The 12,257-nt window shown below is 38.5% G+C and overlaps 1 protein-coding gene and 1 long non-coding RNA gene across 2 annotated transcripts in view; one reads left to right on the top strand and one right to left on the bottom strand.

Moving 5' to 3' along the window:
- LOC123365026 overlaps positions 1 to 6,956 on the top strand; it is a 13,482-nt gene extending 6,526 nt beyond the window's left edge. The window contains exons 2-3 of the long non-coding RNA XR_006577396.1: positions 6,290 to 6,450; positions 6,847 to 6,956. This is a non-coding gene — a long non-coding RNA (uncharacterized LOC123365026). The remainder of the gene's footprint in view (positions 1 to 6,289; positions 6,451 to 6,846) is intronic.
- The window catches only part of ZNF407 (zinc finger protein 407), a 398,789-nt gene that overhangs the window by 198,888 nt on the left and 187,644 nt on the right, over positions 1 to 12,257 (bottom strand). The gene's annotated exons all lie outside the window — the stretch shown is intronic.

Raw genomic sequence — 12,257 nt, 5'->3', positions numbered from 1 at the left:
GTATCCTTGATTCAACTGGAATTACTCTTTTAAGGTAACTTGCTTGAGAGTAAGAGTTGCAATCCAATTAATGTGTTGTTTCTATACAATTTATTATTTTCAAACCAACAAACTGGGATTAAAGATTGCCTTTTGTAGATATCAGGCATTATGAGGGTAAGAGCTACCTAGATCAGTGGTTCTGGGGGTGCTCGGAGATCTTCCGGGAGTATATCAACTCATCTAGATATTTGCCTAGTTTTACAACAAGCTATGTAAAAAGCACTAGCAAAGTCACTACAAACTAAAATTTCATAGAGACAATGACTTGTTTATACTACTCTATATACTATACACTGAAATGTAAGTACAATATTTATATTCCAATTGATTTATTTTATAATTATATGGTAAAAATAAACAATTTTTCAGTAATACTGTTCTGTGACTCTCTTGTATTTTTGTCTGATTTTGTAAGCAGGTAGTTTTTAAGTGAGGTGAAACTGGGGGTACGCAAAACAAATCAGACACCTGAAAGGGGCACAGTAAACTGAAAAGGTTGAGAGCCACTGACCTAGATTGTCTGTGATATGAGACTTCCCTTCTGTATTACTTTTTTGTTGCTTCAGTGGGAGTGCTGCAAAAAGTTAGTCACCTTTTAAAATCAGTGACTCGCAGCTAAGATAGATAAAGAGGGTAACTGTTATCACTACAGGACCAAATGTGATGGTGAATCTGCTTTATTGCCCTGACAATAGCAAGCACTAGCATGTCAGGCATTTTCAAGTTTTCCGTACACCTACTCATTATTTTATTTAATAGAAAACCATTTTAATAAGTGCTCTTGTGATGGGGTGTACCAACCCTGCACTGGGCCAACAGGGCCTGACCAATCACTGGGGGCCCAGGAGACCATGCTCCCTTGCCCCTGTTGTGCATGCACCAGGTGGAAGGGACAGGTAAAAGGAGATAGCCCAGCTCAGTCTGGGCTGGCTCTGGAGGAGGAAGGATGTGTGCTACAGACTCCTGCAGAGACACCTGCAACTCTCCAAGCAGTGGGAACCATGGACCTCCGGACTATGCTGGAGAAGACCAAACTGAGGGCTTGCTGTGCCCTGCCCAGAGGCTCAGAGCCCCAACTGCTATTGCCTGTCCCAGCAAGGAGGCTTACGGACCAGAGACTGCTTGCTCTGTCTCACCCAGGGGTTGCAGACTGATTGTTTGCTCTGCCCTGCCCAGAGATCAGAGTCGCCCAGTTGTTAATAGCTGGCTCCACCCAGGAGGCTTCGGGGCCATAGACTACTTGCTTTGCTCTGCCCCAGCCAGGTGTTGCAGACTGATTGTTTGCACTGTCCTCCCTAGAAGATCAGAGCTCCCCAACTGCTATTGCCTGCTCTAGCCAATGCCCTGGGAGGCATAGACTGAGTGATTGATGGGCCTCCACCAGGGGCCCTGAGCCCCCGTCATTGAAATTGCCAGATCCAACAGGGAATCCCCATGATTGGGTGATGGGGTGTACCAACCCCACACCGGGCCAACTGGGCTGGCCCAACTCAACACGCAGCACCCCCCGGTGGTAGCCCTATTTATGGAGAAATACATAACCAAAGTGCAGGCAAGTACTTGTTTGTGGTCACCATTTTACGTGAATTTTTGTTGTTGCAGTTGAAGAAGCAAAAGATACAGTATGTTATGTCTGATTGACTTTCATGCATATTGATCTTGATGTGGAGTATGAGATGCACTTTCAATTCTACAGTACAGGACTTGTTAGTATCAACTATTAACACCATGGATTCTATCCTGTGGCTAATTTAGCATCTCTAAATTCACATATATAGCAACCAATCACCTTTCCTGTTAGTCAGAAAAGTGGCTGTGTAACAAGTGGCTCATTTGAATTCCAACTGTTAATTGGACAAGATCAGCCAATGATGGAAGAGAAGGTATTCCCATCATCGTGGCATAGGACCCCAGTTATTTTCATAATTTGAATAACTTAAATCAACTGAAAACTTGGTGTAAGCAGAATGTTTTTGCACTAACCTCATAGGCTAATTCCTATTTGGGCTAAGCCAACACTCATATAAGAAATGCCCTGAAATCTCTATAGACCACAGTTGGTGAAGATATCAGTTTTATACCCCAGCAGACAGATGGTGAGTCAGATTCTTACATCCCACTTCAACCCCAGCCACTCCCTGAGCCACTCCCTCAGTGTAAAGGAACTGGGCAGCTGCTGTAAACTGTCAGGAAAGCAACTGAGATTTCCCTCGCAAAAGTAAATCTTCATGTCACCTCTACACCAGCGTCCAGATAAAGGCGGTTTTGCAGGCAGAAAGGACAGAGTACACAGGGGCTCAGCAATTCCTACCAGCATATCAACTATGAGGCAGGCTATTACAAATATGTGCTTGTTAGAGCAGTCACACGGCTGCTGACAGTGCTTAGGTTTAGAAAAAGCAAAGAAAGCTGAAAGACAGATGGTTATCCAGTCTCTTTTTTAAAACCTCCAGTGAAGGCAATTCCATGACTTCCCTACTCAGTTTGTTCCATTGTCCTACTTTCTTACAGTTCAGAAGTTTTTCCTGAGATTTAATCTAAACATACAATGCTGTAGTTTGAACCTATTGTCTCTCATCCTGCCCTCTGTGGCAAGAGAACATTTTTTCTCCATCTTTTTACAGCTGCTTTTCAAGTATTTGAAGACCACTATCATGTCCCCTCTTAATCTCCTCTTTTCCAAATTAAACCTAGTCAGTTCATTCAGCCTTTGGTCATCTGCCTTGCATTCCATCCCTTTGATCATCTTTGTTGCTCGCTTCTGGATCCTTCCCAGTTTCTCTACAACCTTTCTATACAGCAGTGACCAAAACTGGACACACTACTCCAGCAAGCCCTCCAGAGGCCTAACAAGCACTGAGCAGAACGGTACTATCACCTCCCGTGATTTGTGTGCTATGCCTCAGTTAATGCAACCCAAAATTGCATTTGCTTTTTTGCAACATAGAATCATAGGACTGGAAGACACCTCAAGAGGTCGTCTAGTTCAGTTCCTTCCACTCATGGCAGGACTAAGTATTATCAGACCATCCCTGACATGTGTGTCTAATCTGTTCTTAAAAAATCTCCAGAAACGTAGATTCCACAACCTCCCTAGGCAATTTATTCCAGTGCTTAACTACCCTGACAGTTAAGAAGTTTTTCCTGATGTCCAACCTAAACTGCCCTTGCTGCAATTTCAGCCCATTGCTTCTGGTCCTATCCTCAGAGGTTAAAGAGCACAATTTTTCTGCCTCCTTCTTGTAACAACCTTTTATGTACTTGAAAACTGTTATCATGGCCCCTCTCAGTCTTCTCTTCTCCAGACTAAACAACCCCTTTTTTTTCAATCTTCCTTCATAGGTCATATTTTCTAAACCTTTAATCATTTTTGTTGCTCTTCTCTGGACTTTCTCCAATTTGTCCACATCTTTCCTAAAATGTGGCACCCACAACTGGATACAATACCCCAGTTGAGGCCTAATCAGAGTGGAGTAGATTGGAAGAATTACTTTTGTCTTGCTTACAACACTTCCCAGATCCCTTTCTGCAGTACTCCTTCCTATAATCACTTCCCATTTTGTATGTGTGCAACTGATGTTTCCTTCCTAAGTGGAGTACTTTGTATTTGTCTTTATTGAATTTCATCCTACTTACTTCAGACCATTTCTCCAGTTTGTCCAGATCATTTTGAATTTTAATCTTATCTTCCAAAGCACTTGCAACTCCTTCCTGCTTGGTATCATCCACAAACTTTATAAGTGTACTCTCTATGCCATTATCTAAATCATTGATGAAGAGATTGAACAGAACCGAACCCAGAACTGATCCTTGCAGGACCCCACTTGATGTGCGCTTCCAGCTTGACTGTGAACCACTGGTAAAGTACTCTCAGGGAGCAGTTTTCCAACCAGTTATGCACCCACCTTATAATAGCCATGTCTAGGTTATATTTCCTTAGTTTGTTTATGAGAAGGTCATGCAAGAAAGTATCAAAAGCCTTACCAAAGTCAACATATACCACATCTACTGCTTCCCCCTATCCACAAGGCATTGTCACCCTGTCAAAGAAAGCTATTAGATTGGTTTGACACAGTTTGTTCTTGACAAATCCATGCTGACTGTTACTTATCACCTTATTATCTTCTAGGTGTTTTCAAACTGATTGCTTAATTATTTGCTCCATTATCTTTCCGGGTACTGAAATTAAGATGACTGGCCTGTAATTCCTCGGATTGTCCTCATTCCCCTTTTTATAGAATGGCACTATATTTGCCCTTTTCCAGTCCTCTGGAATCTCACCCGTCTTCCATGACTTTTCAAAAATAATTGCTAATGATTCAGATATCTCCTGAGTCAGCTCCTTGAGTGTTCTTGGATGTATTTCATCAGGCCCTGTGACTTGAAAACATCTAACTTGTCTAAGTAATTTTTAACTTGTTCTTTCCCTATTTTAGCCTCTGATCCTACCTCATTTTCACCGGCATTCATTAAGATAGATGTCCAATTGCTACAAAACTTTTTGGTGAAAACTGAAACAAAAAAGTCATTTAGCAGTTCTGCCATTTCTTCTTACCCTTTATGTCTCTAGCTAGTTTAATCTAACTCTGTTCCTTGGCCTTTCAAATTTTCTCCCCACATACTTATTTGTTTATATTAATCCTTTGTAATTTGAATTGTTGATTCTAGTTGAGATTGTGATCCACCACAACTACCAGATCCTTTGCAGCAGTGCTGCTGTGAAGCCAGTTATTCCACATTCTGTATTTGTGCATTTGGTTTTTCTTTCCTAAATGTAACACCTTACATTAGTCTTTGTTGAATTTCATTTTGTTGTCTGTAGCCCAGTTCTCCAATTTGTCAAGATCCCTTTGAATTTGACATGTTCTTTACTGATCTTCATCTGCATTCCTTCCCCTTTATAGTCTATGATAACTTCACTAATTGTCCGGTCACATTATTTTTTTGTATAAAATTGAAGGAAAGTAGGCATTGAACAGCTCCACCTTCTTATCATTTTCTATTGCCAGTTCACTTTTTCCATTGAGCAGCAGACCTACACCATCCCTGATCTTTGTTGTCTGACATACTTGTAGATCCCCTTCTTGTAGTCAGCTGCAACTCATTTCATGCTATACACTTTCACACATAGGTCAAAATATTGGCGTAATTTAGGCCTAAACCTTTAAAACATGTTGAACAGAAGATGCTGTTTTTGTGTTTCACACAGAGATGTAGACTGAATAACTAGCTAATATTAACCACAAACTCTTAGCTTTTTCTTGTATTTTATATTTTTACACCTAAGAATTTGTAAGGTAATAATGTTATTACTAAATAAATAGATCTAAAAGGTGCTAATTAAGATTTAAGAAACTATACCAGAAAATTACAGCTGTCTAAAGCATTAAGTTACATACCCCTTCAAATTGCCTAGGCAACATGATCACAAAATATTGCAAACAAAATATGATCAATAAGGTTTATATATAAATAACTAATCGTTAACTAAATTATATCTTACAAGTTATTTGTTTTGCACTAAAGAAGCTGATATATTCAAATAGTATGTTGAGAAGACAATGTGAAGTGTAAATCTTCAAGGTAAATCAGCCAAAATGTTATAAGGCCATAAGTCCCGATAAACTAAATGATTGACAATTGCTTAGAGAAAAAGTTTTGCATACAAAGCAATTCTACTGAGGTGTAAGGAATAATTAAGTACTGGCACAAAAAGTATGTACTGCAGTTCTGTATGATTTTGTTAACTGTTATCTCCTATTGGTGAGTGACCAAGCAAATGAGTCAAATTACTTTATATTGCTGCATGATGAACTATTAAACAAGGAGAACACCATCAAGGAGCATTAAGAAATTTTACAATAAAAATTCTGTTTTAACTTCAAAATGGATATTTCTACAGACAGTTAAAAGTGCTGATGGAAAGGGGAAACCTGGCAAAAGGACCAAAGCGAAGAAGGGGCTCATGGAAAGTAATTATCCTAGTTGGACATTTCAAATCTTTGACAGAAACATGGGTCTCTTTCTGACTGCCCAACATCATCAGTTTTGGAGGAGGAACCAGCCTGTATCCCTGAGCAGAAAATGTATTAAAAAGCCCTTTGTTGTTCAATATGCTGTTCCCTAAAGCTGGAACATCTCGACAAGAGAGAGACTGTGAGCAGGACTGTAATCATCTGACCATTGAGAGCTTCTTCTGCTTGGTAAAATCTAAAGACAAACACCCTATTAACTCTATCTTTTAAAGTCCTATCTAGGAGACCATTGTGAAATCCAGAAAGAGAATAGGAATACATCTGTCATAACACCATGAATGAATCATCTGAATGAACTCTATCTTGAGAAACCAGTAAACTGTAAAGTTGAACTGGAAAATACACCTTCATGCCAGCTGCAACTGATAAGAAAGTACGTACCTAGTTCTTCTGGATGATTAAAATGCATTATGTGTACTTGTATTTTACTAACAAGTTTTATCTTAATTGTCTACAAGTTACGCTAAATCAATAAGTAATTGAGAGTGTTGAGGTTGGAGAAAGTCATTGCACTGATTAAGCCTAATATAAGATATCTGTAAGATGTGCTGAGTATTTCAAAGAGTTCAGCCTAAAATCACAGAGATGTGACAAGAGAATTGACAATTTCTTCAACAAAAATAGGAAGAAGCTTTGAATTGGCTCATAAGCTAAAGATTTTACCACTCTTTGAACCTTTGGTTAAAGTGGCATAACAGCTTACAGTACTGATTAAATTACGAAGAAATTAAAATATCTTCAAAATTATTAACTGCATGTTATATTACAGGTTTACTGTCTGATAGTAGTCTTGTGAGTATGTAAGTGGCAAAACTTGGCTCTGAGTATCACCTGGGCAAGGTAATTTTGAATTGAATTGACATTCTTTGATAATTAAGTAACCTATCTATATTTCCAAATCCTACTTTAAAATTAACTGAGGTGAACAGCCCCATAATTCCATTGACATATAAACCTGCTTGGAAATAAATAAAGATTTACCTTTAAAGGATCCATAGTTCTATGTTATTATTAAAATCATCTGACCACAGCAGTACAGAACTAGAATAAAAGTTTGCCTTTGTAACAAGACCTTGAATTAACTGAACTAGTTTAGTATATCTTGAAAATTGTAACATCCCATGTTGAGTTCAGTTTTTGACATTGTGTACATTATCATCTAACCATTCTAATTTAGCTTTCTGTAATTTCGAATCTGCTTTAAAAGCTATTTTTGCTAACAGAACTCATAATTTACAGTAGTTCTCCAGTCTGTAGTTTAGCTAAGGAACACAGATCCAAAGAATAGAAAAAAGTAACTGGTTAATTAAATTATTTAATTGACGCATGTTTTGTAATGTAACTTTCTCACAGGACAATGTAGATAGATAACAATTTGAATAAATGTTCACTGTCCACTGGTTATAACTACTGTATGATAACTATCCACATGCTGACTGAAGTTCCAGCCCCAGCTTATTGATATCTGGGGTTAGTTTGATCACATAAGGTTAAAGTCTTTAATGATAAAGAAGAATCACCAGTCACAACAGCATATGGATGAAATATATTCTGCTCCCTTAGGCCTGAACGCCTCCGCTCAATGAACAATGGCTCTCAGTCTGCTAATTGGAGAATGGAGAGGTGTAAAGGTCAGGTGTAAAAACAATAGGGGATAAAAAATAAGGTAAACTAAAGGAAATTACATCACTTTCCAGTTATCACAATGACAGCTGCTAGTGAGAAATGAGGACTTCATATACATGTATCACCACTGCAAAGGTTTGCTAACAAGACATTCTGCACTCCAGTCTGTTGGCATTATGCAAACACTTTTCCTTCCTAGGGACAACTGGTATATACCCCAGTAAACACTATTAACCCTTCCACTATTATCCTGACTTGGAATTAAGACAATCATTCTACAAAGAAAATGTTTTAATCTAATGAACAATAGTTGTGATTGATCCAAGGTGCTGACTGGACTTGATTCAGACCCCACTGAAGTCAGTGGAAAGACTAATATTCACTTCAATGGGTCTTGGATCAGTCCATTTAAAAGTTAACTGTTGAACCACTCCTCACAATGTAAGTAAATAAATTACATGCTGTAATTTAGAAATAATACATAAGCATATTTTCATCTTGCTTCCCTTTCATACTTAAATACCATCCTGCTTAGTAGTTTGCTCAGTTGAAAAATGAAACTAGCAACAAATACTGTGTGTCTGATCTTAGTCAAACTATAAAGTACCTTTCACAGATTGAATATTCAAATGCAAATTGTAACCAGCACATTTATAAAAAAATGTGTAGTGCTACAGAGGGCCTTCCCGTCTAACATTTTCACATATTTTTTTAATTAATTAGTATGTTTATATTTGCAACCTTTCCTTAATTCAAATTACAAATGTTGACACTGTCCTAGTCAATAGTATTTATCTTCTCCCCTTCTGCTCCCATATTTACAGAGTGGTTAGATCGTGTCAATACAGAAACAAAATTTCCAGATGGAATGTTCTACTAAAAATGTTTTTCACCGTGTTCTTTTTCCCTTTATGTATTCTTCCCTGGTGTATAGTTAAAGACTGCTTTGAAAAATACATATACCTTAAGAAAAGAAGCTCTAGATAGTGATTTTTTTTTTAATACTTGCAAAGGGTTGTCATGTTTCACCTTTTTCCCCCTACACTTACTTGTCCACTCTTCAGTTTACTAAGACATGCACTTAAAGTATAATAAAGGAAGACTACATTATGTGTCAAATTAAATGTTGTTGATACATGCTTTAAGTGTACATGCACTGACATTCGGTTATGGATCATCTGCTGGACAATAATACTTGAACATTCCCTGCCTGACAGATTGTTCTGTATTTTGTATGAGATACCCTAATGTTTTTGACGACCCTTACAAGACCACACATTTCAGCAAAATTTCCAAATTAATGCTGAGACTAGTTTACAATGTTTTGTTCAGTAGCGCTCACTCTTGCTGATTGTGTCCTAAATAATAAACCATGGCCTCAGGCGATTTTTCTCAGAATGTTTATGATGAGAACTCATTCATCTAAATCTACTGGCCAATGGAATAAAATAAATCAAGAATTTCCAAAAATATAACAATATTTGTGTTCACTAGATAATTGATGACTGCAGCTGCACTAATTAAAACCCATCTGAGTTTCATTAATCTTGGTCACTAGGTCCAGTTGCTGTACACCACACCCTGATCACAGCATGTTGTCCTTGCCCGTGTCATATTCAGGTGAGGTTTTACTTTTAATAATACTTTCACAGTATTATTAGTGTACTTCAAAAATCTAAGCTAAGATGCACAGTAGATGCATGTCTGATACATAACTAATTTAGTTTGGGTTCACACTTGATATGCTTAATAATATATTTAAAGCACAGTTTTAATATACTCAAGAACAAAGTATTTTCAATAAAATGCTTCTTAAGACTCTGTGACCCCCCAAAATGGGAAAATAAAAAAGCGTCTAGTTACAATATCTGAGGACACTATTGTTATAAAATGCTGCTTAAGCAGATTGTTTATAATAGAGAATATACAGAATTAGTTTAATATTATTTCAGTGGCATTTTATTTGCATGCCTAAAAGTACCCCAGTGAAATCAGAACTATACCTTCACTAAAGAATTTCTAGGTAATAGCTCCACCATTCATATATTTTTCTATATCAGACAACATTTTTATAGCTCTAGATATGCTTTGCTTGTTAAAGAAAAAGAAATGTGTCAAAAACTTGTGGTTCAGATAAATATCTACAGAAAAAGCTATAACTAATGTTAATAACTAAGCTGCCTTGCAGATCATAAATACTAGGAAATATAAATAACTCCTAGAGACAACTGTACGATCTATATTTGAGGAAAGGCAACATTTGAGTAATCAATCATATGAAGCCAACACTGTCATAAGCTGAGTTTATGAAAATACTTGTAAACATTTATTAAATGTAAATCCCTCTTCAAAATGTGTGTTATAGGAGATCTCTATTTTTTCATGCAATTTGGAGTATGTAATATACAGTTGTTGATAAATATACAAAAGCCTTGTTGGAGGAATTGCTTTCTATTGGTCTCAAAATGTTTTCACAGTGATACAATTTGTTTCTAACTAATGTGATACAGCATACATAATAGAGAATTACTGGTAAAATGTGAAATCTAGCTATTACATCTTTATCTGCAAAGTAATCTTCACTATTAAGACTACTGAGGTTCCTCCAAGATTTTAAACTGAATTTTTGCTTTCAAACACACCGATGTAAATCTAGAATGATTTGACTGAAATCAGTGGAGTGATAATTAATAGCTGAGGTAACTGAGAACAGAATTTGCCCCATTATTTATAAAATGATTCTTTACATTGTATTAAAGTTCTTAGTAATAGAAAATGAAATGCTATATATCACAAAAAAAAAACAACCCAAAAAAACAAAAAAAAACCAACAGAGGGCTCTATTATCCCCTCCATATGCTCCTCATACAGATGGGTAAGGAAATTCTACAAGTTTCTGATTACAGAGATTTTTAAGCCTTGTCTATGCTTACAGCAGTGTGTAGAGTACAGGGACTACATGTGTGGCTACATGCCACAGTGAAGGCAGGTAGGCATCCACCCTTGTCATAGAATCATAGAATCTCAGGGTTGGAAGGGAGGACATCTAGTCCAACCCCCTGCTCAAAGCAGGACCAATCCCCAACTAAATCATCCCAGCCAGGGCTTTGTCAAGCCAGGCCTTAAAAACGTCTAAGGATGGAGATTCCACAATCTCCCTAGGTAACCCATTCCAGTGCTTCACCACCCTCCTAGTGAAAAAGTTTTTCCTAATATCCAACCTAAACCTCCCCCACAGCAACTTGAGACCATTACTCCTTGTTCTGTCATCTGCTACCACTGAGAACAGTCTAGATCCATCCTCTTTGGAACCCCCTTTTAGGTAGTTGAAAGCAGCTATCAAATCCCACCCCCCCCCATTCGTCTCTTCTGCAGACTAAATAATCCCAGTTCCCTCAGCCTCTCCTCATAAGTCATGTGCTCCAGACCCCTAATCATTTTTGTTGCCCTCCGCTGGACTCTTTCCAATTTTTCCACATCCTTCTTGTAGTGTGGGGCTCAAAACTGGACACAGTACTCCAGATGAGGCCTCACCATTGCTGAATAGAGGAGAATGATCACGTCCCTCGATCTGCTGGCAATGATCCTACTTATACAGCCCAAAGTTCTGTTAGCCTTCTTGGCAACAAGGGCACACTGTTCACTCCTATCCTGCTTCTCATCCACTGTAACCCCTAGGTCCTTTTCTGCAGAACTGCTGCCTAGCCACTTGCTCCCTAGTCTGTAGCAGTGCATGGGATTCTTCTGTCCTAAGTGCAGGACTCTGCACTTGTCCTTGTTGAACCTCATCAGATTTCTTTTGGCCCAATCCTCCAATTTGTCTAGGGATGTATCCTATCCCTACCCTCCAGTGTATCTACCACTCCTTCCAGTTTAGTGTCATCTGCAAACTTCCTGAAGGTGTAATCCACGCCACCCTCCAGATCATTAATGAAGATATTGAACAAAACCGGCCCCAGGACCAACTCTTGGGGCACTCTGCTTGATACCGGCTACCAACTAGACATGGAGCAATTGACACTACCCATTGAGCCCAACGATCTAGCCAGCTTTCTATCCACCTTATAGTCTGTTCATCCAGCTCATACTTCTTTAAGTTGCTGGCAAGAATACAGTGGGAGACCATATCAAAAGCTTTGCTAAAGTCAAGGAATAACACATCCACTGCTTTCCCCTGATCCACAGAGCCAATTACCTCACCATAGAAAGCAATTAGGTTAGTCAGGCATGACTTGCCCTTGGTGAATCTGTACTGACTGTTCCTGATCACTTTCCTCTCCTCTAAGTGCTTCAAAATTGATTCCTTGAGGACCTGCTCCATGATTTTTCCAGGGACTGAGGTGAGGCTGACTGGCCTGTAATTTCCTGGATCCTTCTTCTTCCCCTTTTTAAAGATGGGCACTACATTAGCCTTTTTCCAATCATCTGGGACCTCCCCCGATCGCCATGAGTTTTCAAAGATAATGGCCACTGCAATCACTTCCGCCAACTCCTTTAGTATCCTCGGATGCAGTGCATCTAGCCCCATGGACTTGTGCTTGTTCAGCTTTTCTA

Source organism: Mauremys mutica, chromosome 2 (genome assembly GCF_020497125.1).
Source record: "Mauremys mutica isolate MM-2020 ecotype Southern chromosome 2, ASM2049712v1, whole genome shotgun sequence".
In the NCBI taxonomy this organism is placed as follows: Eukaryota; Metazoa; Chordata; order Testudines; family Geoemydidae; genus Mauremys; species Mauremys mutica.
This window is presented reverse-complemented; position numbering and strand designations above follow the sequence as displayed.